This window comes from Arvicanthis niloticus, chromosome 6 (assembly GCF_011762505.2).
Source record: "Arvicanthis niloticus isolate mArvNil1 chromosome 6, mArvNil1.pat.X, whole genome shotgun sequence".
Classification (NCBI taxonomy): Eukaryota; Metazoa; Chordata; class Mammalia; order Rodentia; family Muridae; genus Arvicanthis; species Arvicanthis niloticus.
The window spans coordinates 79733470-79759516 of NC_047663.1; the positions used below are offsets into that span (position 1 = coordinate 79733470).

At 38.5% G+C, this 26047-nt stretch overlaps 1 pseudogene; it reads right to left on the bottom strand.

Annotated features, from left to right (window-relative positions):
- Positions 1-456: 456 nt before the first annotated feature.
- LOC117710343 (small ribosomal subunit protein uS7m pseudogene) lies at positions 457-3618 on the bottom strand (annotated as a pseudogene).
- Between the last annotated feature and the right edge of the window lie 22429 nt (positions 3619-26047).

Genomic DNA, 26047 nt, shown 5'->3' on the forward strand with positions numbered 1-26047 from the left:
GTGTGGAACAGGGCAATCAGCTGTAATATAGAAGGAAGGATTAACAGGCAACACATATGCTACTGCTTCTGAGATGACGTGCTCATCCTTACTGTGTGAGGGGCAGGATAACTCAAGTTTTATTCCGCCCAACTTCTAGCTAGTATGCAGAGAGATTCTAGGAAGAGCTGCATAGGACCTAAGATTGCATTACAAAAGTCCCTCTCCATCCTTAACTTCCAGGAACTTTTCAACAAATATTTTCTAGCTCCAGTGATTCCTTGTGGCAGTGTGTCCTGGACTTTTTCCACCAGAGGTAATGGGGCTGCCATGTGGCCTCTGCCATCTTACTCATGTCTTGTTTCTTCTTGATCTTGGGACCTCCACTCCCACAAACAGAATTCCAGCAGCAACTGTGACAGCTTCTTTGGTGTCAGCATCTGTCGTTGCTTATAGTCAATCATACTCTCTGCTTATTCACTTCATGGCCAGAAAGCAACAATGTCTGTCAATTAGAGGCACAGAGACTTGGTAGAAATGGCTCCCTTGAGGATGGGCACTAGCAAGGTCACATATTTTCAGTGCCTGGTTGAAGGTCCTGTACGGATTGCATTCAGTGCTTGTTCGTTCTTCTGCAGCAGCATCTACATTCTTCTCAATCTGTTTCCCCCTCACTGCTTCCAGGGTCTGGTCTGTGAGGTATCTGGCTGGTACTTTGTTTCTTCCTTTCATTATGACGTTGGGCAGTTTGCTGATGGCAGGTTCTGCAAACACAGTTTGTTTCGGTCACTGACACAGCTTTAATGAGCTGGGTTTTCTTGAGCTTCTGGTCATGTTTCTCCTCTTCAGTGAGTTTGGCTACAGGCTTGCAGTACTATTGGGTGTCAATTAAGGTACCCCCAAATTTAGGATGGCTATACCTCACCTGGGTGAGCCCTAGAAGCCTACAGATAACATGCCTTACTCCTGGGCCAGTCCAGACCAGCCCTAGCATTGTACTGCCTTCAGTGCAGGGGTACAGGTATCTTGGACAGCTACAAGACTCTTAGAGGACTACATACTGAGGTTACTTTACAGGAAGAAGCATGTAAAAACACCAGAACTCTCAGTATCTGACACAGGATAAGACTTTTATAAGAAAACACTCTTCGAATCAATTGGGAAATATTTACAATACATTTATTATGGTTTGCATGCAATATAATCTAACATAAGGAAAATATATTGGAGGTGGGAAAAAAAGAAGCTAAGTTAGTTTTTCAATTATGCCATGTCTAACAGGTGACCTCATAGACATCACTGAGTTTCCTAACCTCAGTTTCTGTTTGAATTTTCTAGTTAATCAACTGTTTTGTGAGACCTGTTCTTATGATATATATGGGAGAGGTTATATACTATTCATCCTGCTTATAATTCTTCACTCAGATCAGAAAGCAAAGGGAACTAGCATTTATCTGTGGAGCAAAGGCCAAGTTTTTTATTCAACAGGCTTGCTAAGAATTCACAGCCAGTTGTGGTATTCTTGTTATTCTGATCAAAATGATGATAAGGCTGGTGGTGGAAAGTTGTCTAGCTAGGTACATGACCAGATTGTCAGGTTTCTGGTATGATCATGATCTTCAGCAGAGCAGGCACTTAGTAGTAATTACAGGAGGAGTGTTTGGAGTAAGAGGAAGTAAAGAACAAGAATATACATCCATTTCTCTTTCTTTTTTTTGCATCCATTTTTTGATGACCCCCAGACCCACTTTAGTAGAGAAAAACACAGCTTTCTAATATTAAGTAGGTAAAATCCTAAACCCTCTTCTTCTGCTGTAGATAAAATTTTGAAATTTTCTTAAATACTTGGCAATAATGGCCGCTTGACTGAGATTTAATTTTAAAAGAACATGTATTCAGAAAATGTCTTCTGATCAATTAGAAAGCATTATAACACAGACAGCTATTGCTTCAGTGTATCAGACCATAACCATTGTAGGCTAGGGCTTTGTTGCTTGAGAATCTCAAATAATAGAGAGACCTACTTAATTTTCTTGACTGATATAATCATTGGATAATAACCATTTGAACATTTTTCTTATATGTTTATTGACCAATTATTTTAAATAGATTCATACTATTTTGTTTTGTTTTTTTAGGTTAGAAGGAAGTAATGACTTTCTGAAGGATAATTATTTAGTGTGAAATAAAGTTTTTATTTATTTGCTTAATTGTTTACACAAGTGTTTCTATATTAGGTTAATTTAATTCTATATTAGGAACTTTAGTTAGTATATTACTTTGTATGTGCTAATGACTTTATTCATTTTTATAATGTCTTTTAAAAATGCTTTCCAAGGCAAGGTAAGCTTTATAAGATGTCTTTGTATAATTATCTGTTCTTCTGCCTAGATAGGCCAGCTATGGAGAAGGAAGATAATTTGAGATCATTTTCTGCTGAGGGCACATCTAGTAGACAATGATAGGATTTGACTTGTTTGTATAAATGTAACTTGTCATCATGAAGAAAGATGTCATTTCTCTTCCATGTGTACATATACATGTGTGTACAAATTTGCTGAAGCAGAATTTCAGTTGTCTTATGTAATCTCTCTAGCTAAGGTTGTTCATGGCTTGCTCACTGCCCTTTGTAAGGTTGTTAGCAATGATAAGCTTTAAGCAGTCCTCTGCCCCTTGATTCATAACTTTACATAGGCTTTGGGGGCTTGGTTTGGTAAGAAAATTTAAACGACTTTATGATATTAGGTCTGTAGAGGGATTCTGCCAGACACCAAAGAAAATCAGCAAACCTTTTACCTTCAGTTTTGTTGAATTTATAAAACGTATTGTCAAAGAAAAGGGCCTGATTCTGACAGCTCATTTTAGATTAATGAGGCTCTGCATTATCAACATCTACCAGACTGGTTGGATTATGATCCAGTGGGTCTGTAATTTGGAGTGTTACATAAATATAGCTTTGTAATGTCCACTTGATGGCATTGATAACAATTGCTTATGGGGCATTAAGTTTCTTCATTGCTATTTATAAGGTTATTCTGGATGCTGTGATTAAAGTCACTGTGTTCCCAAAGCCAGGTTCCAGCATATGCTTTTCTGAGTTTCATTTGACCATTTTGAGAAATACAGGAATCACTAGGCTTCTGGGTAGGTGTCCAGAAATAAAAATTGCTTACTATTCTTGCTATGTCATTTCCCCTCTTTTGCTCATAAATTTTTCCATGTGAGGATTTGTTGCAGCAGATTCTTAATCTTACAGGCTCTGGTTCCTTCTGTATCTTGAAGGTAACAGTGATAGTGATCTTTCAGGCTCCTTGAGAAGATTAAGTCCGTGAATGATTGCAAGATGAGTCTGCTGCAAAATATATGCACCCCACTAAAGCTATCTTTATTCCTAAGTTAGCTAATAGGCTGTAGAAAAACCAAAATGTACTCTTTTTTGGAGGATACCTTTAAGTAACAGATGCACTCTATTGTAGTTCTGGAGGACAGAATTCTAAAATCAAGATGTTGACAGGGTCATATTCACTCAGAAGTATCCAAGATAAATTCCTTCTGACCTCTCCATAGTATTTCAGAGTTCCAGGCATTCATTTTGTTGATCACAGGCCAACTTCTAACCTCTGACTTGGCTGAGACCATGGTTATCTTTCTTGATGTCTGACCTCTTTGGAAGGTCACCAACTCCATTAGATTTATGGTTCACCTCATTGTGTAGGACCTCATCTAAACTTAACTAATACTGTCACTAGACTATTTCTAGTCAGAGTTACTATCTTAGTTAGGGCTTTATTGCTGTGACCAAGGCAACTGTATAATGGCAAACATTTAGTTTGGCCTGGCTTACAGTTTCAGAGGATCAGTCCATCATCACCCTGATGGGAATCATGGCACTGTACAGGCAAACTTGGTGCTGGAGGAGCCATGAGTTCTACATCTTGATCTGAAGGTGGCCAGGAAGACACTGGAATTCCACACCAAGAGGAGCTTGGACACAGAGATCTTAAAATCTATACTCCATAGTAACATACTTCCTCCAATAAGGCCACAGCCCCTCCAATAAGGCCACACCCTTTAATAGTGCAACTACCTATGGCCAAGCATTCAAATACAGGAATCTCTGGGGCCAAATGTATTCAAACAACTATCATTACATTCTGGATTATGGGGGATTAAGATTTCCACGTAGGTTTTAGGGGAATACAATTCAATCCATAACAGGGAACTATTTTATTATGTTTAGTTGATTTTTAGAATATTCTATACTAACTTTAAACTTACCCATATGAGGATTATATTTTTGTACTCTTACTTTTAAAAATACCTTCAATAATAGCTAGTCCCAGACCTTACTATTAGGCAATAAATATCAAGCTCTGAAAGGTCCATTAATTTTTAGTGGCCACAAATGTACCATTGAGTGAACTGGCTCACTGGGCTTTCTGAATGATGTTCTAGAAGAGTTAACATTTTTTTTAAAAGTGGAAAACAGTTCAATTGTATCTCACAAGTATTTTAAGACCCATTAATTTCTACATAATGGACAGGTTTCTATGACAGAAAACTTTGAGAAATGTATTATCTCTTAGTCTTTTCCCAAAGTGATTGTTGGAACCCTATTATTGAGTTGTTTATTCTTTGATTTCCATCAGAGAGCATAATTCAAGCAAATGTTACCCAAAACCTGCCCATTTCTCATTTTTTTTTTTGGTTATCCAATTTAGGATCTACTGATTCTAAAAGGTAAGTTCTATAATTAAAGAGTTTAACAAGAGACTTAAATGAGAAGCATAGCATCACTCAGTATCCAGAAGGGCATTGTGGTCTTTTTAATTTTGTCAGTGTGCACAGCAAACACCTCAATGATTGTAAGAACAAGAAGGAGAAAGAAAAGAGGCTGTTCTTCAAGTGGAAGGAAGTTTCAGACTATCTTGTTTGTATGATTGCTGAAAATTAAGTTTTGAAAACTGAGAAAAAGTCAGTTGCTTGTGAGCTGTGGCAATGAAATAAAAATTCTTATTTATTTATTTATTTATTTATTTATTTATTTATTTGGTGTCTGTGTTTGTGTGTGCGTGTGTCTCTGTGTGTGTATGTGTCGTGTGTGTGTGTGTGTGTGTGTGTGTTTGTGTGCATGTGTGTGATGGTGCATGTGTAGGGATCAGAAGACAATTTGCAGTAATCAGTTCTCCCCTCCTTACGGGTCTTGGAGATCAAACTCAGGCCATCAGGCCTGGTGGCAAGCGCCTCTGCAAGGCTAACCATTTTTCCAGCATGGTCTTTGTAATATTTAAAGCTGAAGTACTAGATATGTGCTACAGTCTGTCTGCCTGTTCAGGTAAGTATACGGCAGTTATAATTTTCTCTCACTTCTCTTGTGATGTAGCTCAAGATTCACATCACAGAGTTCGTCAGGATGATAGCTCTGCTGACGATTGCCTGTGTAGGCCCCTCATTTTGTAGTTGGCCTAGCCTCCATTTGTTCTGGTCTCTGAGTTTTCTCCCAAATGTGGAATAGAGTGAACATGCAGCTGGATTCCTGGGTGCAATTTTATTAGCGACCTATGTCACAGAGAGCTCTTGTGACAAATACCTCAGGTGTAATGTGGTGCACCCAGTGGCACTCTGGTTACAGAATGGGTCTCACTTTGGAGTCTGCTATATTAAAATACTGATAATCCTCAAAGCTAATTATAGGATTGATGGCAAAACTTGCTAAATGTTAGAGAACCCAATCCATGGATGACTGCTTCAAGAACCTGGTATTGTCACCTGTCTGCAGAAAGTTTTGCCCAAGGCTCTCCATTATTCTGGGAAGTGCTTATTTTATTTTAGTCTCTTCCAGTCATACCTGATCTTGGTAAGATTTCTTTCCCCCTGCTTTTGGCCAGACTTCCGTGCTTTACATCATTAACCTTAAACTCTGGGGAACTGATCCCCTGACAGCATCTTTGATATTAGATTAGATTCCTTCCAGGCTGCATTTAATTGCCTGTGCTCCTAGCGGAGATAGCGGGCCCTATTCCCTCTCTCTACTTTGCTTGGCCACTCTTCTTTAGTAGCTGATTACAAATTCACTGTGCCTCGATGAGGAAGGATGTGCAGAAGATAAAACAAATGCTGATGATTCCGAATTCACTTTTTTCCTTCTAATAGCATGTCTACTGCTACACCTGTCAATGGGCTCCTTTATTCTTTGTGAATCCTCTTCTGTCATACGAATGTGGCTGCTTTCCTCTCAGGCCCTTCACGCTGCACCTTGCCTATTTTCTGAAAATGAAAGGCAAGAATGCAATGGTAATTAAAATAGAACTTCTTTTTCCTTGAATCAAATGCTTCTACTTCTATTTTTAAACTTTTGTCAGATCTAATTTTTTTTAGATGACTTTCACATTCTGAACATATTTTTTGTTGATTTTTTTTTGTCTTACAGAGATTAAAGGAGTTAAACTACTCTGGTTTCCTTCAAATATAACGTAATGCTTGTTCAATCTCCAAAGTTGAAACATGGAGATATATAATAACATGAAGAGTGGAAGCATTTCTTAGGTACCAATCTCTTTTCCATCTACAAAAAAAAAAAAAAAAAAAAAAAAAAAAAAAAAAAAAAAAAAAAAGGATTTTTTTTGGTCTGTAAGCTAATTATTCTATTTTATTATTTGGTCTCTCAGCTAATTATTCTCTTTTAACAACAATATCTCATTCTCCTAATATTAATAAGTTTGGATAGTGTGGGCAGTGAGACCCCTTTCTTTCTTTCTTTCTTTCTTTCTTTCTTTCTTTCTTTCTTTCTTGTTATTTTTTTACAATCTGCTTTTATACTATTTAATTACATGCAAGTATTAAGGCCACTTCTAGGTTGAGGAACTAGCAATACAATAGATGCAAATAGTCAAGGAACAAGCAAGACATTAAACACAAATAGTCAAAGAATAAGGCAATAAACAAAGTCCTGTGATCACTCCCTTGATCACTATTTCTAAGGGCTTATCAGGATGACCAAAATATCTGAGCCTATTTCTCTGTCCTAGCCCAAAGTCATTTTCATGCCTGAAGCCTACTACTTTGTTCTAGCCTAAGATTTACATTCCTTTTCTACATCAGAGCAGAAAACTCTTGAGCTAAGACTCTGGAGTCCAGTATGAACTAGGGGCTTTGTAATTGGTTGAGATATTTAAAATCTGAAATCCTTCTTCTAAGTTCCTTTCTTCTGTCTAACTTATTTTGTGTTGTTATGTACATTCTTTGTTGTCACAGGCTTCAAATATTTTCTTGTTTCTTCCTTTGATCTTCCTTCTCTTGATGTATCTTCCCTTGAGAAGGTAGCTCATGGTAAGGCCCACATGTAAGTGGAGTTTGGGCTTTGCTACTTACTGCTGGGCTGGACCTGGTGACATGATCTTCTCTACAAAGCAAAGGAGAGTACTGATGGCTGTGGCCGATAATTTGGGATGGGTCATAAAAACATTCCTGTATTCTTTCTGACACATTATCGTTAGAGGGGAGGCACAAAAGAGAGGGCAGTTTAATTGAAGTTGGGAGAAAAAGAGATCCCTTAAGTTAATTAAACTACAGATATAGTCAGAAACAGTTCAAAAATTTACAAAATTTTAGTGTCCTACCTAAGTCTAGAGAACTCCACTAGAGACTAGAGATGAGGTTCTAAAGATCATGCTAGTGCAGAAGCAGATTTGGGCTAACAAGTGGATCAGGTTCAAGATTTGGTTGCTATTGGGATTGCAATGGTCACATTCCTCTTGTTAATTGCTCCAAGGAGGTTGCCTCTGCCATCTAATGGGTCATCATCTTGGCCAAGGTTCCCATTATCCCTATGTGCAGAGGCTACTGGGGAAAAAAGTATAGCAAGCCCCACACTAGTCCATGTAAGGTGACAGGCCACTGTGACTCTGTACAGGTGGGTCTCATCCCTGCCTCCCTAGGTACTGTCATCACTTCTGTTTCTGTGCCCAAGAAACTGTTGCTGCTGCTGACTGGTACTGATAACAGCTACACATGAGCCATTGGCTGCACTGCCACCTTGGGTAACTTTGCCAAGATTACCTTTGATACCTTTGATGCCATTTCTAAGATCTGCAGTGACCTGACCCCCGACCTCTGGAAAAAAAAATCTGTGTTCCCCAGGAATTCATTGACCATCTTGTGAAAACCCATATCAGAGTCTCTGTTCAGATAAACCAGATTCCAGCTGTGACTACTACATAAAGGTTTTTATACAGGAAAAATAGATTGAATCAAGCCTGTTTTTGGTTGTTTTATTTTTAATTTATTTTTAATTTTTTTAGACATGGCTTCTGGTGAACTCTCAATAACATCCATTGATAATGCAAAAATTGGTAAAAGGATTCTGAAGATGGATTCCAGTGTTTTGTTTTGTTGTTTGATTTTGATCTTGTTTTTCTTTCTTTTTCATTCCAAGACACCAAATAATGGGATCGCTCCTTTTTCCCCCCTTGAGTTCTTGAACTTAAAAGCTATTTGATTTTATTAAACCATTTGCATGAGCAAAGGAACATAAGCAGAACTGGAAGTGGGTGGTAGTAATCTCTTCTCATTACTCTGTGGCTTCTACCATGCCTGGTGACTGTGAGCATTAGAAGGTGACAGGACTTAAGATGCACAGTTTTGGAACATTTTAGGGGGATTTTTTTTTTCTCATGTTCTTTCTCCAAAGCTTAAATGATTATTGTCACTCTTCTAAAACTGAAAAAGTTATCTCTTGGTTGTCTTAATGTTTTTTGTTTTTATCTGTGGTGATGTGATTAATTCCCCAAAGCAATGGCTTGAATTCCCTGGAATGTGGACAAGGGGAATGGTCCACTGAGAAATGGTAGTCTTTAATTAGCTCTCCAACACATATCCTTTTGTTACACTTTATCTTAGTTTCTTGTCATGCTATTAGGACAAAAACACTTGACAAAAGCTACTTAAGGGAAGAGGGATTTATTTTTATCTCTCAGTTAAGGACCATTATGGAATTGTGTCAAGGCAGCAGGGGTATGAAGCGCCTGCTTACATTCAGCCCACACTCAGAAGAAGAGAGCTATGAATTCATACACCATAGTGCTCAATGTATTTCTTCATTCTTATTTGGCCTGGAAAAGGATGTCAAGGCAAGGGTGCTTTTGCTCTTCAACTAAGGTAATCAAAATAATGTCACACAAACATATCAAGCAGACCAACTTCCAGATGGTTCTAGATTTTGTCAAGTTGAAAATTAAGAGCAATGATCACAAGCTTTTTGATTTTTTTCCAGTTTTTAATTTTCCATGATGTTGAAAAACTTAAGAGTGATTTTTTTAAAACTCAAATAAAATTATAACTCAAATAAAATTATACAGCCCTGTCTTTTAAGTTCTTTCCCTAGTTTATAATGTAACATTTAAGGATAAACTAAGCACCTTCACTCTTTGTATTTTTAGAAAAATTTGTTATTTATTCAGATAAATTTATATTATGCTTGTTATTTGTGAAGAATTACATTAACAATGAGAAGAAACAATTTCTCTGCCCTAATGAAGTATTTCTATCAGTGCTAAAATTAGAAAGCTAAATGAGAAAGGAAATAATATACTCTTGACAAGCACAAATGTTAACCATAAATTTGTATGGAACAATAAAGTTTATTAAAAAGCAGGAAACGGTATTTGACCATAAACCTGAAAGAAATTAAGTCTTGCTTTATGTAAAAGCTCCAGGGTTGTAAGAAGCAGAATGTATAATAGCAAGGTAGGAAAGAATTTATTGTGTTCATATCTGAACCCGGAAGGCCAGTTTTGGAATGTGGAGGGGGGGGGCTTTGAAGACCCTGGAGTCCGATTGAATGTGGGTTCAAAGTCCATGGTGATAATAAGTTTTCCTCCCAAACCTCTGGAGGTTCATGTCCACTCGTTTAACAACTCCTCTGCAGAACTTTTCAGCAGAACTTGAGTCATGCTAGGCTTTTCAAATGATAGTGTGTTTCTTTGTTTATAAGACAAAAATGTTTCTATATTTTAAACCAAGTTTGGAGTGTGACACACAATTATGAATGTCTTAGGACAGAGCAATATCTTCTTTGATGTTATCTTTATTGCACAGTAATAAATAAAATAATGGCATATTGTAAAACCAATGCTTTCATGATTCAGTGAAATATGGTATGTCCCAGGCTCCAAATTGGCATGTTTCCAGTACCCCCAGGGCCATAATGAGCTGTTGAAGAAGAACCATCAAGAAATTAATCAGCATTAAGGGGATATCTTACAGTGAGAATGGAGGCCTCTCACCCATATGAACTTGGGAATCACTTCTACTTCTTTGTGTGCATTTCAAAGATAATGACTGATTTGAAGGAGGACTATACTTACAGTGCTGGGCTAGTTTGTCTGTTTTAGAGAGCTAATTAAGCCTCAAAGAAATCTACTCTTGATTTAGTTGGCATTAAGCAACTGATCTAAGCCAATCACAACGAATCATATGTAGATTTGACATACTTTCTTAGTTTTTATGAAACTTTAATGATTCTCAAATTCTTAAAACAATAGGTAGATATGGTGGTTTGAATATGATATGTCCTGAATAGGCTCTTGTGTTGTAAAACTTGATTCCCAGTTGGTGATAATGTTTGGAAAAGTTGTGGAACCTTTAGAAGGCAGAGCTCCAGAGGAGAAAGTGGATCACAGGGGCAGGTTTTGAGGTTTTTGTGATCCAGCCCCATTTTCTGTTCATCAGGACCAGTCACACATGCTCTAGCTGCAATGTTTGACCACTGTGATGGGGTGAATCTCCTTCCACAATGAGCTAGAACAAACCCCTCTTCTGTTAAGTTGCTTCTTGTTCAGGTATATGCTCACTGCCATGAGAAAAGTTACTAACATGAAAGGCTTCTAGCTTTTCCAAAACATACCTACTGAAATGCCCTGTTTATGTAATCCTTTTATCCTGTTCAGTGGATCTGAGCTTCTTGAGTGTAGGATCAATGTTACTTATTTCTATGTGTTTAGAAATTGCTTTAGACCATTTTGCCCACAGGAGATATTCAACAGGAACTCAAAAAAAGAGCCATAGTTCATAAACTGATGTAGTTCATGGCTTAAGGAAGAAGTTACTTCTGTTTATTTTATATTTTATTTACATTTCACATGTTATCCCCTTATTCCATTCCCCCCCCCACAGGAACTCCCTATTCCATCTCCCTCCTCCTGCTTCTATGAGGATGTACCCCCACCTACCCTACCCCACTCCCACATCCCCATCCTCTAATTCACCCACACTCGGCGTCCAGCCTTCATGGGACCAAGAATCTCCTCTCCCACCTATGCCCAACAAGGCCATCCTCCCCTACATATACAGCTGGAGCCATAGGTCCCTTCCTATGTGTTCCCAGGCTCGTGGTTTAGACCCTGGAAGCTCTGGTTGGTTGGTATTGTTGCTCTCCTCATGGGGCCACAAACCCTTGCAGCTCCTTCAGCTCCTTCTCTTTAACTCCTCCATTGGAAACCCCTTGATCAGTTTAATGGTTAGCTTTGAGAATCTACCTCAGAAAATGTCAGACTCTGGCAGACCTCTAAAGAGACAGCTATATCAGGTTCCTGTCAGCATGCACTTCCTGACATCCATAACAGCATCTACCTTTGGTGACTGCACATGGGATGGATACATAGGTGGAATAGTTTCTAGACAGCCCCTCCTTCAGTTTCTGTCCCACACTTTGTCTCCATATTTGCTCCCTTGAGTATTTTGTTACTCCTTCTAAAAAGGACTGAAACATCCATACTTGGTCTTCGTTATTCATGAGCTTCATGTGGTCTGTGAGTTGAATCTTGGGTATTTTGAGCTTCTGGGCTAATATCTAATTATCAGTGAGTGAATAACATGTGTCTTCTTTTGTGACTGGGTTACCTCACTCAGGATGATATTTTCTAGTCCCATCCATTTACCTAAGAATTTCTCGAATTCATTGTTTATTTATTTATTTTTTTAAATTTATTTTTATTGGATATTATATTTACATTTCAGATATTATCCTCTTCCCCCCACCACCCAGGAACCTCCTATCTCAACCCCTCTCCTCATGCTTCTAAGAGGATATGCCTCCACCTAACCCCCCACTCCCACCTCCCCACCCTCAAATTCCCCCCCACTAGGTGTTCATCCTTCATGGAACCAAGAATCTCCTCTCCCACCTATGCCTGACAAGGCCATCCTCCTTTTCATGTACAGATGGAGTCATGGGTCCCTCCCTATGTGCTCCCAGGCTGGTGGTTTATTCCCTCGGGAGCTCTGGTTGGTTAGTATTGTTGCTCTCCTCATGGAGCCACAAACCCTTTCTGCTCCTTCAGTCTTCTCTCTAACTTCTCCATTGGGAAATCCTTGATCAGATCAGTGGTTAGCTGTGAGCATCAGCCTCTGAATGTATTAGACTCTGGCAGACCTCTAAGGAGACAGCTATATCAGGCTCTTGTCAGCATGCACTTTCTGCCATCCACATCAGTGTCTATCTTTGGTGACTGTACATGGGATAGATACCCAGGTGGAATGTTCTCCAGACGGCCCCTCCTTCAGTTTCTGTTCCACACTATGTGTCCATATTTACACCCTTGAGTATTTTGTTACTCCTTCTAAGTAAGATCTAGGCATCCACACTTGGTCTTTCTTCTTCATGAGCTTCATGTGGTCTGTGAGTTGAATCTTGGCTATTTCAAGCTTTTGGGCTAATATCCACTTATCAGTGAGTGAATACCATGTGTGTTCTTTTGTGATTGATTAACTCACTCAGGATGATAATTTCTAGATCCATCCATTTACCTAAGAATTTCTCGAATTTATTATTTTTAATAGCTGAGTAATACTCCATTGTGTAAATGTACCACATTTTTAGTATCCAATCCTCTGTTGAAGGACTTCTGGGTTCTTTCCAGCTTCTGGCTATTATAAGTAAGCCTGCTATGAACATAGTGGAGCATATGTCCTTGTTATATGCTGGAGCATCTTCTGGATATATGCCCAGGAATGGTATAGCTGGGTCCTCAGGTAATGCTATATCCAATTTTCTGAGGAACCTCCAGAGTGATTTCCAGAGTGGTTACACCAGCTTGCAATCCCACCAAAAATGGAGAAGTGTACTTCTTTCTCCACATCCTCGCCAGCATCTACTATCACCTGAGTTTTTGATCTTAGCCATTTTGACTGATGTGAGGTAGAATCTCACAGTTGTTTTGATTTGCATTTCCCTGATGACTAAGGATATAAAACATTTCCTTAGGTGCTTCTTGGCCATTCGAGTTTCCTCAGTTGAGAATTTTTTGTTTAGCTCTGTACCCCATTTTAAAATAGTATTATTTGGTTTTCAGGAGTCTAATTTCTTGAATTCTTTGTATATATTAGATATTAGCCCTCTATCAGATGTAGAATTGGCAAAGATTTTTTTCCCAATCTGTTGGTTGCCATTTTGCTCTATTAACAGTGGCCTTTGCCATACAGAAACTGCAATTTTATGAGGTCCCATTTGTCAATTTTTGATCTTAGAGCATAAGCCATTGGTGTTCTGTTCAGGAACTTTCCCCCTGTGCCTAGGTATTCGAGGTACTTCCCCACCTTCTCTTCTATTAGTTTCAGTGTATCTGGTTTTATGTGAAGGTCCTTTATCCACTTGGACTTTAGCTTTGTACAAAGAGATATGAATGAATCGATTTGCATTATTCTACATGTTGTACTCCAGTTGAACCAGCACCATTTGTTGAAAATGCTGTCCTTTTCCCACTGGACAGTTTTAGCTTCTTTGTCAAAGATCAAGTGACCATAGGTGTGTGGGTTCATTTCTGGGTCTTCAATTCTATTTCAGTGATCTTCCTTCCTTTCTCTGTACCAATACCATGTAGTTTTTAATCACTATTTCTCTGTAGTACAGCTTGAGGTAAGGGTGATTCCTCCAGAAGTTCTTTTATTGTTGAGAATAGTTTTCAGTACCCTGCGTTTTCTGTTATTCCAAAGAAATTTGAAATTTTCTCTTTCTAATTCTGTGAAAAATTGAGTTGGGATTTTAATGGGGAGTGCTTTGAATCTGTAGATTGCTTTCGGCAAGATGGCCATTTTTACTATATTAATCCTGCCAATCGATGAGCATGGGAGATCTTTCCATCTTCTGAGATCTTCTTAGATTTCTTTCTTCAGAGACTTAAAGTTCTTGTCATACAGATCTTTCACTTGCTTGGTTAGATTCACACCAAGGTATTTTATATTATTTGTGACTATTGTGAAGGATGACGTTTTTTCTAATTTCTTTCTCAGCCTGTTTATCTTTCGAGTAGAGGAAGGCTACTGATTTGTTTGAGTTGATTTATAGCCAGCCACTTTGCTGAAGTTGTTTATCAGGTTTAGGAGGTCTATGGTGGAAGTTTTGGGGTCACTTAAGTATACTAGCATATTATCTGCAAATAGTGATATTTTGACTTCTTCCTTTCCTATCTGTATCCCCTTTTCTTCTTTTTGTTGTCTAATCGCTCTTGCTAGGACTTCTAGTACTATATTGAATAGGTAGGGTGAGAGGGGTCAGCCTTGTCTAGTCCCTGATTTTAGTGGGATTGCTTCAAGTTTCTCTCCATTTAGTTTAATGTTGAATACTGCCTTCTTGTATATTGCTTTTACTATGTTTAGGTATGGGCCTTGAATTCCAGATCTTTCCAAGTCTTTTACCATGAAGGGGTGTTGAATTTTGTCAAATACTTTCTCAGCATCTAGTGAGATGATCATGTATTTTTTTTCTTTGAGTTTGTTTATATAGTGGTTTACATTGATGGATTTTCGAATATTGAACCATCCCTGCATTTCTGGGATAAAGCCTATTTGATCATGATTGATGATTGTTTTGATGTGTTCTTGAATTTAGCTTGTGAGAATTTTATTGAGTATTTTTGCATTGTTATTCATAAGGGAGATTACTGTGAAGTTCTCATAGTTTGTTGGGTCTTTGTTAGATTTAGGTATGAGTGTGATTGTGGCTTCATAGGACAAATTGGGTAGTGTTTCTTTTATTTCTATTTTGTGGAATAGTTTGAAGAGAGTTAGTACTAGGTCTTCCTGTAAGGTCGGATAGAATTCTGCACTAAAACCATCTGATCCTGGGATTTTTTTGATGGGGAGATTTTAATGACTACCTCTATTTTGTAAGGGGTTATGGGACTGTTTAGATGGTTTATCTGCTCCTGATTTAACTTTGGTACCTTGTATCTGTCTAGAAAGTTGTCCATTTCATCCAGATTTTCTAGTTTTGTTGAGTATAGGCTTTTGTAATAGAATTTGATGATTTTTTAAAAAATTCTTCATTTTCTGTTGTTATGTCTCCCTTTTCATTTCTGATTTTATTAATTTGGATACTGTCTCTGTGCCCTCTGGTTAGTCTGGCTAAGGGTTTAGCAATCTTGTTGATTTTCTCAAATAACCAGCTCCTGGTTTTCTTGATGTTTTATATAGTTCTTTTTGTTTTTATTTGGTTGATTTCAGCCCCGAGTTTGATTGTTTCCTGACATCTACTCCTCTTGGGTGTATTTGCTTCTTTTTGTTCTAGAGTTTTCAGGTGTGTTGTCAAGTTGTTAGTGCATGCTCTCTCCTGTTTTTGTTTTTGTTTTTGTTTTTGTTTTTTTTGTAGACACTTTGAGCTATGAGTTTTCCCCTTAGCACTGCTTTCATTGTGTTCCATAAGTTTTGGTATGATGAGCCTTCATTTTAATTAAATTCTAAAAATTTTTAATTTCTTTATTTCTTTCTTGAGCAAGTCATCACTGAGTGGATCGTTGTTCAGTTTCCATGTGTATGTGGGCCTTTTTTATTTTTGTTATTATTGAAGACATGGTGATCTGATAGGATGCAAGTTATTATTTCAATATTTTGTATCTGTTGAGGCCTGCTTTGTGACCCATTATATGGTCTATTTTGTAGAAGGTACCACGAGGTGCTGAAAAAAAGGTATATTCTTTTATTTTTGGATGAAATGTTTAATAGATATCCGTTAAATCCATTTTGTTCATAACTTCCGTTAATTCCACTATGTCTCTGTTTAGTTTCTGTTTCCATGAAGAAGTTACTTCTTAGTATAGGGAAAACTTTCTAATTTATTTGGGCCAAAGATGTATGTGTGACTCAAACAACAATGACAAACTGGCTTTCTTTATGATATTTTGGAGTAATTTACATCTTATTCTTCAGTTTCTATTTTGGTTGGGTGACAGAAAATATTTAAACTCTTTCAAGCTTTAATGATCTCCTTGGAGTTAGAGAGATGGTTTAGTGGTTAAGAGTGTTGGCTGACTGCCTAGAGAACCTGACCTTGGTTCCTAGCACTCAGGTGACTTACAGTATTCTGGAACTCCAGCTCTTGGGGATTCAAAGTCTGGTTCTGGTTTCTATATGTATACATATGAGGAAAAATAATAAAAAGTTAAAAATTATCATCTTTAGTAAATATTCTATCAGTTCAAAGTTAAACAACTTCTCTAATGTTTTCTTCTTTCTCTGATTTTCTCCTCTTCCCCACCTGTATCCTCCACTTGTGTCCCCCCTTTTTCTTCCTCTGTCTTTCCCTGCATTCTTTCTAATGAAGACATCATGTGCAATGTTACCTTAGTGCATATGATGTACTCTGTTTCCTGGGTGACTTCTAAAAAAATGTGTGTTCATGGCATCTTTCACCTGCCCTTGTCTTGGATAATATTATGTTGGTTCTAAATTATCCATATCTGAGGATGCCAAGTCCAGGCAAAGTAGTCCTGTATGAATGTATAATATATTCCAGTTGACATTACCCTTGGCTATGCTCTGCAGCCAAAGGCCATCATTGATTTGCAGAGGCTTCAGACTTCAGCTTTCAAGTCTTCCCACAGAAACTCCAGCTAACAGCAGCAGACAGAAGACATCCCCGTCATATCCTGTGTCTTGTGCCTGTTTGCATTTCTGATCCACAGAATTCATAAGTGAAATACCTGGTTGTTTTGAGTTATTAGCATTTGACATAAACTTCTATGCAATTTATTCATTCTTCTACATCTTTCTGAGAATGACTTTAAGGATTCAGAATGTAGGCTCCACACACAGGAATACAAGCCTGTGACCACCCCAGTACACATAAAGCTAAGCTAGGAAGATTTCCATGACTTTGAGTTCAGCCTAGGTTGCATAGGGAGTTTTTACCAACTTCCACTATAATATGAATGTTTAGCTTTAAAAACGATGTTAAATGGATAGTCTCAAAAACTACGACAATCTGTTCAAAGCCATATTAATTAATATTTAATTTTAAAATTATGTTAGAGGAAAGCATTCACTTCTTTCTAAAGTATTTTCATTGAAGATATACACACATAATATATAATATAACCACATTATATATACGCATACATATATTACCCATACATATAATAGATGCATACATATATACAATGTAAATATATGCATATAACATGCATATATTTAAAACCTTACATCTATCTATTACACACATATAATATATGTATATATGTATATAGCAACATACATTTAAAAGTATTATATATAAACTATTCTATTATGTTCTATTTATTCTCTCAATATAAGCTATTATGTGTGTACACACACACACACACACACACATGTATATATAGATATGCATTTAAGACAATTTTGCTTGCCTTATTCCAGAGCCAAAGATATTTTTATTATTGAGAAAAAATATAAACCTTTCTCACTTCCTTAAATGGTAATACATGTACTTACCTAAATATAAAGCTAAATATCAAAAACTTGATACAACAGGCTGCATTACTTGATCTGTATCTAAATGTTACTCATGTGATTGGAGTTCACTATCTCTGCAGGGTGGGAAGAGAATGTGGCAACATGAAAAGGAAATTACATTTGCTAAAAAAGAATCACAGGTGAAAATATCGTCATTAATTGCTACAGGTCATCTCAGTTGCACACAGCGAATGGCGGAGAAAAAAAAAACTTCCTGTGGGAGAGAGCAAAGATGGTTAGAAAAACGCTATTCTGATGTGTCGAATCAAAAAAGACCCCCATTATGTAGCTTGGAGTAAACAGCAATATTAGTATAATGGGTTGTAATAAATCACCAGTGGTTTTTCAGATTTTCTGTTTGTGTTCTTTAAGGTCATTGAGAATGGCATAATCTTTTTTTTTTTTTTTTTTTTGTTTATTTATTTTGCTTTGTTTTGTGTTGTATGCACTACCCTTTTAGACCCATATGATTCTGGTTCTCTTCCAGATGGCTGCCTTTAGATTTTTTAAATTAGCACTCAATATATTTTAATTCAATTTGGCAACTAATGGATGCCTGAACTTATTTAGCCCATCCATTCAAGCATCTTGAAGTGCAATTGTAATTGAAGCAATTTTTCTAATTACAATTTTAATTCTTCACTTTTCTTTTTCTGAAAACATTAAACTCTGTTCCATTGATGACTAGAAAACTTTAGATAACATAGGAAAGTGGAATATAAATGATTTTTCCAGATTTTTCTTATCAGGTGGAAAATGTAACTGCTGGATTAAGTAGATTTTAAGGTTCTTCTATATAACTTGCCCCTGTTCTTAACCCAGATTTTATGAGCAGTCTGGAATTTGAATTGTGTTTTATCTGAACAGAATTAAAAAAAAAACATGGAGTAAAGACATAACTCGATATGTTTAACCTATCAGACAGGTGTTTCTCTTGTTTTCCAGCTCCCACAGTGCTTAAAAGACTTCATACATTTGCATTTTAAGGACAAGCTCAGCATCTTTCCACTTCAGTAAGTTAAGTAAGTATGTTCCCTGTGTGGCTTTGCTTTGCTTGTTGAAAGTCTCTTCCTACACAGTGGGAGAGAGATGCTTGAAGCCAAACAGAAATCAAGACACAGCTCTTTCTACCACCACAACAAAGAAATGTTATTTCTCTACTTCAACAAGGTGAAATGTCTGTATAGCCTTTGTTTTATTTAAGAGCACCGTTACCTGACTGGACTGGGTGAACTTCCCATATGCCCTTTAGTATAGTTCACCTTGACTCCTTAACATATGAATGGCTGAAGTGATGGACAAGCTTTGGCGGGACTATATTTTTCATTGGCAACAACAATTAGTCTCAAGTAAAAGCTCGAGACATATGCAGAGAGCCATGCAAAGGAACTTGATATGACTTGAATCCTGTATATTCTGTCCTTCTGACTAATCACTGTTAATTTAAAAGGAGGAGAGATATGCTGACAGGAAGGTGTAGAGGCAGGGGACTGGGGATATGAACAGTGTGGGATGAGGGGGCATTAACTAGCATTGAGGAAACTGTAAAGAAAACATTTGGAAAGCAAGTGAAAAGCCCATTTATGCAGGGGGTCTTGCTGATCTGTCTGAGGATAACCAACTCCCTTCTGAAAGATACAAGGCCCACTCCATGAGAAGCAGGGCCCAAGACCTGATAGAATAAACCTGGCTAACAACCCAGAAATGGAGAGGTAATAAGTTCATAATGGGGGCATATTCTTTTTATTATTTTTAAAGATTTATTTTTATTTTATACTTGTGACTGTGTGCCTGTGTCTGTGTGAATATACGTTACATGTGTGAAGGGTCCTACAGATTCCCGAAGCAGCATTAGATGGCCCAGAGCTGGAGTTCCAGGTGGTGATGAAATGCCTGATATGGGTAGTAGGAACTAAATTAGGTTCCCTGGAAGTATAGGACGCGTGTTTAACTGATGGATCCTGCCTACAGCTTGGGAAACATAATTCTGATAGCTAACTAAAATGGCAGAGCAGCAAACTCCCTTCTAATTACCTATGCTCACACCCATAGACAAAAGCTGCTCCCACCTTAATCAGAGAAGCATTTCTTTATGATGAAGTGTGGCAAATGCAGAGACTCATGGCTTCCCAATATGCAGAAAATAAGCAATGGCTGGCTGTGGGCTCAGTCCTAAACATGTCACTTCTACTACCCCATTCTAAGGCACGGGGGACAGTGCGGAAGACAGAGTGGGAAGTGTATGAAGCCAGAAGGTAGAATGATGGACTACAGAACACTGTTTCCTAGACTCTAACCACCTACCATACTCATCAGTTTACACCAGCTGAAGTTACCTGTAGTGGACCCACACAACAAATCTCTATCCACAATCAAACAAGCATGGCAAAACGGTTTGTAGGGTACCTTTCCACTGAAACTATTGGCCAGGGTTAGATTCTGAGAGAGAGAATCACTGTCTATAGTTGTGTATTTGTGATGAACCACTGGGCAACAAAAGACAGCTCTAAACTTGGGGTCACACAGAAAGCCCTGGTTCATCTTGGTGGGCTAAAACATAATGAATAGATATGAGTATGAGAGACATTTGCATGGACGTGAGGTGGATAGATAGGGGTGGTAGGGAGGAGGGAGGAGAAAGTGGCCAGTATGCAAGGTGTACCTATGTGAAATTGTAAAATAAAAATGAAAAATAGAAATATGGAATATTTAAATATTTAAATATATAAAAAGGAGACATGAAGCTGGAAGGGAGTTTTGGAGAGAGATGCAGGGAGGGTGTGAGAGAGAGAGAGAGAGAGAGAGAGAGAGAGAGAGAGAGGGAGAGAGAGGTAGATATGGTTGAAGTATACTGTCTGCATGTATGAAATTCTTTAAGAATAAATAAAACTGTTATATTGGTATACAAAACAAATGCTACCTACATAAATTCAAGAAGAAACATCCTTGCAATATTAGAAGATAGTACAGAGAGAGCATTGGATCCCAATAGCACCAAGGTGTGTAGTCTTTCATGCTAGGTCCTCAGCTTGTAGCATTTTCGTCTGCCACCCACTCTGGACCTAATGACATCACCAGTACTGTTTCTGCTCTGTAAGGGTTGCATTGAGTTAGGTTTTGTTCATTGTGAGTTGCAATAAAAGGGGAGTGTGTGCAGATGTGTGCTTCTGGAAGTCACAAGAGACACACATGGCTGGCTATCTCTGTTACCTTCCCCTAGCATTTCTCTTCTTTCTACGTAAATGACTGAATAGAGATTTTCATAACAACATATAGAGCATAGACAATTGAGGTTACAAAGAAATTTGCAAAATGAGTACTATTTTGAAGGATTACATACACACTTTGGAAAGACTGACATGCAAACAATACCCAAATATGCCAAAGTTTCAAAAATATTTTGTAGAACACTAGTGCTGCATTTTATTCTGTGACGTGATGGGTTCCTGGCTTCAAGAATGCCATAATTATGTGAATTTACAGACTGCATCCAATCCTGATCTTTTTTTTTTCTGTAAGTTTTACAACTTACAAAGGACCTCAGACATGTTGAAGCGTCAGCCAATTTTTCATTGCATATTGGAATGGAGACCCTTGGTCCTATAAATATGGCCTGCTGACACTGTGCGAAACTACAGATGTTCAGAAAGCGTTTGAATCCGTATAGCTGTGGGAAAATGGAGCTGTGAGAATTAGGGTCATCCTTGGGGAGGATGAAAATGGCTTCACAAGAGGGGTAAGAGTCTGAATTTGACACCAAGGGATGACTTTACTAGTTCAAGACAAAGAAAAGATATTCTGGAAAAAGAGATGAGAAAAGGCAGAGAGATGAAAACAAAACTAAGGTGGTATACTTGGTAATATTAATTATACCATGGTCTTGAAAGGGCATAGAAAAGAAGTAAGAGCAAGATGTAAAAGGAGGCAAGTTGGAACAATGCCAGGAATTGGGTAGGGATTTGTGAGGTTGGTGAAGAAGTGTTGGACTTTTTTTTTGTAAGGTGTACATTTGATTACAATCCTAATGTAACGCTGATATTTGGAAATGAAGATACATGAATAGACCCATGTATTTTGCATTTAAATTATCTTTTATTTCCTGACTGGATTTTTAAATTTCTAACCTCCTTGAAATCTTTCCTCCCTCCTCCTCCTCCTCCTCTTCCTCCTCTTCCTCTTCTTCCTCTTACTCTTCCTCCTCCTCCTCTTCCTCCTCCTCCTCTTCCTCCTCCTTCTAATATACATGGTTTGAGTAGATCATGTGTGTTAGAACCTCTTCTAGGTACTGGAAGTCTCTTCCTCCTGGAGATTTTCCTGTCTTAGGTTCACATTGTATGGAAACACAGAGAACAAATGGATGCTACCATATGAGACATGGATTAAGACGAATACAAGGTGCCAAGGTAGTGCCAGGTGGAATGAGCTGCTGGAGGGTGATGCTCCCCATTGCTGCCTGTCTATTTTGTGAAGGGTTGAAGGAGGTTGCCTAAATTAAAACAGGTGGGCAGGAGTACTGTGGATAGAAGAAAACCAAAATGAGGTTATTCTGAGTCAAGAGAAGATGATGATAGGAGATCTCAGTGTTCAGTCCATGCTTCAATCAAATGAGTAGAAAGATAAAATTAAGACAGTAGGTGGAGCAGTAAGGACTGCTATCCTTTACTGTCCATTCAATGTTATCCTGAGCTCTGTAGAACATCATCAAAGCGGCTTAAGCAGGGAAAATGATGTAATTAATTTTATATTAAAAATCATCTCAGTGTAGAATGGATAAGATCAAGGCTGGAGGCTGCAGAAGATGCTGAAATGGCCAATACCAGAGATACTGGTGACCAGTCCCTAGGGAGGGCGAGATTCTGGAGTCAGGGGAGAGATATGGAGAAAGCAGACATGATGCTGTGTGATGGGTTAGTCACAGAAATGAAGGAAATGGAGGGATAGAGATATGGACTTCCAGCCTTTGGTGTTACCAAGTCTATCAACTATGGCTTTTGTGTCTTGTGTAGTTATGCATTTCCTCCAGCCCCATACAAACATAAACTTTACAAGAACCCAAGACAAGCTTAATGGAAGACACAAAGTGAGTGGTAAAGTGATTAAATACTTAACTTTAATTATTTATTTAAGGTGTGTCTGTGTAAAGGTGAGAAGACAATGTGGGAGAGTTTTCTCTCCTTCTAACATGAGGGGCTTGGGATGCAACTCAGGTCAACAGGTTTATTGACAGCCTTTAGCCACTTATAGCATGTCACTGTCCTCATGAATGCATTTTTAATCTGAACAAAAATAATTATATCATCCCTTCACACTTTTTATTAGAGAAAGTAAATAAGTGCTTGAGTCACCAGCAGCTTTGGGTTCACATTTGCACTATTTACATACAAGCAAATGAGAGTCCAACCAGGTTCCCGAAACTTTTTGTTACTTGTTTTGGGTATTTCAAAAGTATGGCTGGCTGTTCCCTCTTCTCTCTAGTCACTCTCTAATGTTAGCCGAGTGCATTTTCTGTTTCCTCACTGACCACTGATGTCACATCCCTGGGAAACTTATTGTTCTGCTCATTTTACAGTTCTAGGTCAACTCTGTCCCTTGAGATGAGATGAGATGTGGAGTGTCTGATCTGGACCTTCTAAAATATGAACGATGAGAGGCAGGAATGACTTTGGTATATGAAAACCCTCTAGCCTCAGCTCCACTGAGCTCTGAAGGCTCATTAGTGGGAATGAACACTCAGGCCGACTTCACTGCTGGACAGGAGGTGGGGTGGGATGGGGACAGTGGTGGGAAAGAGAGAAAGAAAGAACTGTCACTTAGTACTTTCTCTCTATGCCCAGTCACTATGACAACAGCCTGGGGGAGCAAATACTTATTTCCAATTTATAGATGAGAAAAGAAATGCTTAGAGATTTAATGAACATGCTCAAAAGTGTGCTAAAAGCAAGCGAAATGGAAATGGGGACCACAAGGCTTGGATACTATTTGGTACTAATTGGTGCTTTTATTTTATTTTATTTTAATTTTTGCAATTGAATAGGTGCAGTAGGGTTTTCTAAAGGAGCAACACCAATAAAATGAATAGGTATTACAGAACGCGATTTATTAGGTTGACTTGGGTTACCAGGCCTAGTAGTCCAACAGTGGCTGTCTCTACGCCAAGGAGGCTGGAAACCCAGTAGCTTCTCAGTCCACAAAGCTAGATTCGTAAGCAGTCCCCATCTGTCACTGAAGGTCTGGAGGGTTTCTGGAGGGTAGCGAGTCTTCATTCCATAGTGGAAGGTCAAAAGAGTTGGGTCCATGGGGGGGAGGGGGCAGTGAGTGGGATGTAAAGTGAATAAGTGAAAAGATAAGAGCTGGGTCCTGATGTTTGAAACCAATAGCAGCAGTAAAGATGGCAACAGAGTAGATGTACTCACTAGTAAGCAAATAAGGGGTGTGAGGTTCTGCTTCCTGAGACCTATTTATATCTAGGATGCTGCCAGAAGGTACCACCCTCTCTGAGGATAGACATTCTGTTAGTTAATTCTTCCTGGAAATGGTGCTAACAGATCTACCTAGAGATGACTCTCCTAGCGGAGTCTAGAGCTAGTCAAGCTGGCAATCCTGATTAACAACCACAGAGGAGTATAAATGTTATGCGTGTGTTTGTAGCATGGAGAATATATAGGCAGAGCTGCAATGAAGGGGAGTCGGAAGGAGACAGCACTTGTCAATGTCTCTGCCACAGGTGTTTGGACATATTGGCTATGTGTCTGGCTGTCAGGTTTGCACTTAAGCACTGATCACACTCACTCATGCTTTAGCCTAGGGTGCTGCGTCTGCTTGTGAAGCCGCTGTGCAGGTGTCCAAGGAGGCCTGAGGATTCCTTGGACAATTCCTTGGAGCTAGAGTTAGAGGCAATTGTGAACTGCCTGATGTGGGTGCTGGGAACTGAATTCTGTTCCTCTGCTAGGACAATATCTACTATTAACTCTTTGGCCATCTCTCAAGCACCTAGGTTCGTTAATTAGCATACAGAATAAGTTTCTTTCTGGTATGTCCTTTTTATATGTACATTGTTTGGGTTGCTTCTCCTCTTAATTCCCATTCATCATCTCCATTTTCCTGTTCTTCCATCCCCACTGTTCTCTCCTTCCCCCTTAAACTTTCTTATGAGTTCTAGTACCTTCTTTACTTCTCTCTTAAACCATCATTTATTCCCATTTCAGGGTCCTTGCTAGTTTCCTGGCCTTTGCCTACACTGACTCTCATATAGATTGCAATGTCCAAGCAAGTCCTTTCCTGCCTAGACACCTGCAGGGTCCCCTCAGTGGTGAGGCTGCTATTCAATAGAATCTGAAAAAAAAAAAACATTGTGTGTGTTATTGTGTTTTTACAAGTATGTGTATACTGGGTGTGCATTTGTGCATCTGTGTTTGCATGAGTGTGGAGTGTACATGTGTATCTATGTTTGTATAGGCTGGAGGTTTTTGTTGGATGTCTTTGTGAGTCAATCCTCATTGTATTTATGGGTACAGAATCTCTGTCTTGAAGCCAGAGCTCATTTTGATCTGTGGATGCTCTGTCCCAACCTTTCTGAGCCCTGGAGATTTACATGTGGGCAGACATCTCTGCTCAGCATTTAAGTGAATCTGAACTCAGCTCCTCATCCTTGCATGGCAAATGCCTTACTCCCTGCACCATCACCTCAGTCTTCTGTTTGGGCATTCTGTTCACACATAGCCTTCTGAAACCAGGTCACAATCAGAATTTTATCATCTCTTAGCTTCACCTGTCTCCTTGTACAGATATCACTTAACAGCACAATGCCATGTCTTAGTCTTTCTGGCCAGGTTATGCAGCTTCCAGCTTGTACCCCATCTCTTGTCAGGCCTACACCATCATCCTGAACACAGCAGGTTGTGCTTGTGTATGTCTCCCATTCATTATGTCTTTTAAATTCAATTAGTGCTCTTGTGCTGTGGGAGGCCGGCTTCCTCTCTGAAAACAAGAAGGATACCAGCCCAGAGCTCCTCTGTGGTCCTGTCTCAGTGTTGTCAGGGCGCCTCTACTTCCCCCTAATTTATATTCAGTTCACTGCAAGGGTCACAAATCAGTAATTGTTGGAATGTATTATGAAGAAATAAACATTTATCACATTTCTTTTTAAGAAGGTGAATAATTTAGCCCTCCCCCCCCAAATATATAAAATACCACCACCATCTCAACAAAATTGTGCCACTGACTGACAATTTATTTTATTCCTCTGAGACATTTAGGAGCTGAAGCATGCTGAGTGAATATTGATCAGCTGGATGCAGCTAAATGG